This window comes from Solanum pennellii, chromosome 5 (assembly GCF_001406875.1).
Source record: "Solanum pennellii chromosome 5, SPENNV200".
Classification (NCBI taxonomy): domain Eukaryota; kingdom Viridiplantae; phylum Streptophyta; class Magnoliopsida; order Solanales; family Solanaceae; genus Solanum; species Solanum pennellii.
Window position 1 is genome coordinate 7057646 of NC_028641.1, and position 6941 is coordinate 7064586.

Here is a 6941-nt window from a genome sequence, read left to right on the forward strand (position 1 = left end):
TCAATTGTTAGCAGCCCCCTACAAAATACCAAGCAAACCCTAGATTTAACGGAATATACTCATACAAACAACTAAAAAACAAAGCTTTAAATCATACTTTTGGGTAATAGTAAAGAATGGACAGAATATTCGCAAAACCTACATTTTTACAAAACCACAGCTTTATGAAATTCATATAAGAAAGCATGTAAAGAAACAAAAATCAAACTTACAGGAGGATAGATCGTAACACGAAGAAGAGGAATCAAACAACAATCGAACAAGGAACTGGAATGAATCGCGAGATGGAGAGCTTGAAATCAAAAGAATGTGTGAAGTTAGAGAGAGAGAGAGAGAGAGAAAGAGAACTGTTCTGTGAAAGTTAACGATTTGGGAATTTTCCCAAATTTAGGCATTAACAAATACACGTGGGATACACGTGGGACTTTTTAAATGGTCATTCAATACACGTCAGATACACGTGGGGCGGTTAACTACACGCGCCACATAATTAATGAAAAGTGATTAAAAAATGGTTTTACGGTTCAAATCTGGGGTGGTTAAGGTGTTCAATAGGTAGTACGTCTAGTTGAGGTGTCTAAGTGAATAATCGGGACAAGTTTGAGTGGCCGCATATGACTTTGGCCTTTAAGATTATTAGATTGAAATAGTTATAAATATCATATTTAAAAAAAAAGCTACATTTTGGGTTAAAATGGTTGAATTTCATAAATATTTTATTTTTTTAATACAAAAATACATTCAAAATAATTTCCCACTAAATGAGGTCAATTAGTTATTGTACCAAACAATGCTATTTTTTAGCCCTTAAAGTCCACTAATTTAACACTTTAAAAATTGTAACTGACTTATACCTTTTAGGATTCTGATTAGTTTTATGTTCCTTTTTTCTTCTTCATTTAAATCCTAAAACAAAAATATAATTTCATAGTTACTATCACACTTTTGTTCTGGCATTTCGGAAAATGGAGCGAAGAGAATTGTTATGTGAATATAGCATTGACGGAATAGTGTTGAAGAAATATGATTCTTATTTTGATTTTAGTTGATTTGATTCAGATACAATTGAACATCAATCTTACAAAAAAGTGTATGAAAATTAAATACACCGTCGAAGGTAACGACAAACCTATGAAAATACGCAAGTGGGTATGCGTATATATGTTTAGTTGAAAATTATCAACAGTCTATTGGAGTATATCCCTTGTTTGTAAGTATTTTTTTATAATTATATAGTATATTCTGATTCTGGAGATACTTCTATTGAAGGTGATGTGTTGCAACTTGAATACAATAAAAAATTAATTGGTGCCGATGATACATTGCCAATTGTTTCAACTTTTGGCGATCAACCTTTGATGGTGAAAATTATTAAATAATACGAACCGATCGCAAAAGAAGATAATGATGGATCAAATATACATGGATAAGTTGACATTGAAGAATGTTATAAAAATATTCAATCAAAAAATAAAATATGAAACTGCATTTTTTACATTAATAGCTGCTTAGTAATCTAATTTTATGCATACATACAAGACAACACATTCAAATAGAAGATGCATTTTTGAGACAAAACAAAATTGATGCAAGTAATAATTTGAAAACAGAATGACAACGTCCTTTTAAATACACTAGAAGATACCTAAAAATGTACAAGTATCCGAATACAAAGTATAATGATATGTCACACTATAAATAATCAATGGTTATATGTATGCCACAATATACTAATTGGAAGGTATACCCTCTACAAAGACTTACTTGTTCAACTTACACTACACTCATATGACTACGCCTTTCTACAATCATATTCAGAAAACATAATGACAACAAAACTCTAAATACACTAAAAAGTAGTACAAAATGTAAACTATTCAAATACAAATGAAAGTATTAATTATATAATTGTATACTATAAGTATTCAATAGTATCTAAAGGGCAAAAATAGTGATTTTGTGGATACTTTAAATAGGTGAAGTTGATTTAGAAGTAATTGAATTGATTAGAGATAATGAAAGAAAAACCTAAAAAGTGGAACTATTGGAAGAGAGAGAAGCGTGAAAAGAGGGGAAAAAAGAAATTAAGCGTATGAAAATATATAAAAAAAGTTTCAGGCGTTTTAAATTAAATTTGCTATTTATTCATTAAATATAACCATAAATTATAAATAAAGTATAATATAGCTATATACCATTTTCTGTAGTTTTTTCTGCAATCAAGTAAAAAAATAATTTTGTATAACCAATTTTTTTTAGTTAATAAATAATGATATGAATGAATTTTTTTTTCAAACGAAAAATGTTATAGCTGTACTAAACTTTTAACAAAAAGTAATAAGTCTTTTTTCAAAGTTAAAGATTTGAACTTTTTCAATTTATTAAATAACAAAATTACTATCATTTTTAGTGTTGCACTTGGTTACAACAGATAAATTTTCATGATATACTATAGAAGGATCTCCTCTTTTCCTCTCTATGAAAATCATTCAACGCATATTTTTTTTTTATTAATGCACTTGTTATTGCTTTCTAGATTTAAGCTTATTGTAACGAGTAATTAGGATCTCTTGAATATTTACAAATTTAGAAAATGAATAGAGGGAAATAGTCTTTTTAACGGATTTATGAACAATATAATAGTAAGACAAATGTACAATTAAAGCAATATACATTACATTAAATAAATATATTTTTTTAAAAAATTAAATGAATGTATGGTATTTTAAAAATGGATCCGGTTAATAAATATTTTCTCGGTTTAACAATACTTGTCCATTATAAATAGAAGAGTAATTTCGTTATATCGCCCTTTGAATATACTCTAATAAATATAATGTTTTGAAAAATATAATAGAAAAATGACTATAGATTAATGATAATAGTAAGAAGAGTACTAAATTTCAAGATAATTTTTGAGTGGTCTTTAATTTGCTGTTTGGTTGCAAAAGGTGAATAACTTATCCCAGGATCAAAAATTAGCCCTACGATAAGTTATTTCTCACTTGGGGTGGAATAGTAATTTCAAGATACTTATCCGGGGATAAAGTATGTAAAATAACAAAAATAACCCCCCCCCCCCTCTAAAACTCTCTTTTATACACCACTTTTTTATTCATGTATATTAACAATATTTATAATTACATTCACAACCTTAATTATTTGTTGTCTTTATGATAATATATTTTTATATTAAAAAATTACATTTTAGAAATATGATTTTTATTTATAAATATATTATAAGTTGAGTTTATTTGTCTAATTCTTATGTCTATTTATATTTTGATTTCTCTCAAAATATTCACTCCACTACTAATTTATATATTATTAAGTAATAGTTTATCACTCACTTAAGAATTATATTTTATATATAAATTAATATGTCGATAACTTTAATAATAAATTTTCTCTTACTTTAACAAATTTAAAATGGAAGTTTTATTTTTAAGTTAAATACAATGAAAGGTTTATTTTTAAAAATTAAATAAGATGAAAGTCTTATTTTTTTATCTAAATACGATGAAAATTTTACTTTTAATTTAAATAAGATGAAAATTTAACTTAAAAACACTCGGTACAATTATGAAAATGCACACAAAAAATATTTAAGTTAATTAAGATGAAAGTTTTATTTTTAAGTTAAATAAGATGAAAGTTTTGTTTTAAAAAGACACGGCACAATAATGGAAATGCGCACACACAAATATTTAAGCTAATTAAGATGAAAATATCATTTTTCATAATGAAATAACTAAAGCTTGCACAAAAATTGTAAAAGAAAAACTAAATAATTAGGTTGAGGATATTTTTGTAAACAAACAACTTATTCTTAAAAACTATCCAATGAATACAAGTTTGAATATGACAAACCAAACAAACAACAAAAACTAATTCAAGCATAAGTAATCTCATAATAACTTGTCTCAATATAACTTATTCCTCATAACTAATTCCAACATAACTTTTATACAAACTAATCGAACCCTAAGTGTGAAATTGTCCATTAATTTTGATAAAAGTGGAAAAGAGTTGTTGGATATCTCAAAATAGTGGACAACTATTGTTAGACTTAGGGAGTAATATATACTCCCTCCGTCCAACAATACTTATCCACAATTAAGGGAACATGTCATAATTCCTTTTTGGCCTGAATTTTATTTTGTGGTCCACCGGTCAATTACTCTATCCATTTATTTGTTATTGCTTAATTTATATATTTATTAATAAAATAATTATTGATATAAATAATTTATCATACTATTCTTATTAAATGATGTTTAGAATTTATCTTGAACAATGATTTGGAGAATAAATATAATAAAAGGTAAAATATAAAAAAGAACGAAAAAGGGTCAAAATTGCCCCTGAACTATGTGAAATACACCACTTATACCTTTATTACATTTTGGAATTAAAAGTACCCCCGCCGTTATCCTAGGAGACCACAAATACCCTCAAGAGTTAACACCCCAAATTTTTAGTGACATGGCATGCCACATTAGACTAATTCCTCCACCTAAGTGTTATCAACTAAGATTTACTACAAAAGAACTTGACCTTTAGTGGCAACAAAGTTGCTTCAAAATCTCAAAATATTGCCACTACAGGTTATGAGTAATTTCTAGTGATGACTAAGGCTCCAACAACCATTCGCTAGTAAAACCTATTTTTTCAACAAAAAAAATATGATAATTAAATTTTCGATTGCAACCTAATTTTCTAAAATAAATAACTTGCAATTTCAATAGTAAAAATGCCCAATATTATTACGAAAAATCATGAAAATTACTTCTTGATTCACATCTCCTACTATATAATGCATCATTGTACATTTTATATATTTACATATAACATAAAAATAAAATATACGGTATCTTCAAACTCCTACTTAATTGATATCATTTTTGGTTTTTTTAAAACAATGAAAGAAAAAGGCACAAAATAGAATTTAATGTTAAAAACTTTTGGTGACGACTTATTGGACATTCTGGCGACTACTGTCGCCGCTAAAGGTCTAGTTCTTGTGAAGAAGATCAACTGATCTAACAGTGAAGAGAAGGAGAGAAAGAACTGAATTGATTTCTTCCAACAAGATCACACCATACACATTGTAAAACTGAAAAAACTAACAAACTACAATGAACCTTCCTATATATATATATTTACATAAAAGAATCAGCTAACTACTTGTCTAACTAATTCCCACTGACTTAATTTGTTAACTAATCACTAATCGACAGCTGTACATTTTATTAACTGCTCAACATCCTCCCTCAAGCTAGGTGTATGAAAAACATTCTTCATTCCTAGCTTGGTAAGTAGATATCTGTGTTGTACGCATGTAAGGCCTTTTGTGAGCAAGTCTGCAGGTTGCTCTGATGTATTCAAATACACTGGTTGAACCAATCCTGACTGAATCTTCTCTCTAATAAAATGACAATCAATGTCTATGTGTTTAGTTCGTTCATGGAAAACTAGATTGGCTGCTATCTGTATAGCTGATTTACTGTCAGTATGTATAGGCACAGGCAGCTCAACTTGCATTCCTAGTTCCTTGAATATCCCAAATAACCATACAATTTCTGCGACTGTTGAAGCCAAGCTTCTGTATTCTGCCTCGGCTGAACTTCTTGAAATGGTGCTTTGTTTCTTGGACTTCCAAGATATCAGTGAATCTCCATAAGTAATTATGTAACCAGTTATTGACTTCCTATTGTTGTTTGGACATGATGCCCAATCTGCATCACAATAGGCTCTCAACTGATTATCAACAGCACTTGTCATGAATATCCCTAAACCTTGGTGATTGTTTTATATATCTAACCACTCTCATTTCTGCATCCATATGAGATGTCTTTGTACTATGCATAAATTGACTTAGAAGTTGCACTGAAAATGCAATGTCTGGCCTTGTTATGGTCAGATAAAGTAATCTTTTAATCAGTTTCTGATACACTCCAGGATCTTTCAACAATTTGTCATGTCATGTTTATTTGCAGGAGAAAAATGTAGATCAAATTCTGTAGTTGTAAGCCTTTTATTCAACTCAATAGGGGTTCCAACAGGTTTTGAACTTGACAATCCCATGTCTGAAATTAGTTCAAAACAATACTTCCTCTGATGCATAAGGATTCCAGTACTGTTCCTGGCAAATTCAATCCCTAAGAAGTATCTCAACTCACCTAAATCTTTGATTTTGAAGCTGTCTTTGAGGATTCTTTTTGTCTCTAAAATCATCTTGTGATCATTACCTGTGATTAGCATATCATCAACATAAACTAATAACACCACCAAACTGTCTCCTTGATGCTTTGTGAATAAAGAATAATCATGATGACTTTGTCTAAATCTTGAGTTGATTAATGTTGTAGTCAATTTTATATTCCATTGCCTGCTGGCTTGTTTAAGTCCATAAAGTGACTTTGTGAGCCTGCACACTAACCCCTGCTCAGTTTGATGGACAAAACCCAAAGGCAACTCCATATAAACTTCTTCATTCAAATCACCTTGAAGAAATGCATTGAAAACATCCATCTGATGAAATTGCCACTGCTTTGCAGCAGCTAAGGCTATGGCAATCCTCACAGTTACCATCTTCACAACTGGTGAGAAGGTCTCTTGATAATCCAAACCTTCTTTTTGATTATAGCCCTTGGCTACCAGCCGAGCTTTAAATGTATCAATATCTCCATCAGCCTTATATTTGATCTTGTATACCCACTTGCATCCTATTGCTTTCTTGTCCTTAGGTAACTTAGTGATCTCCCATGTGTGATTGTCCTCCAAAGACTTTATCTCATGTCTCATGGCTTCAACCCATCTAAGATCATGAACTGCTTCTTGATAGGATGTAGGTTCCCTTTCTTGAGAAAACTTACTGATAAAACTCTTGTAAGATGGTGCAATGCTGCAATAATCCACAACATCTTCAATGGGATACA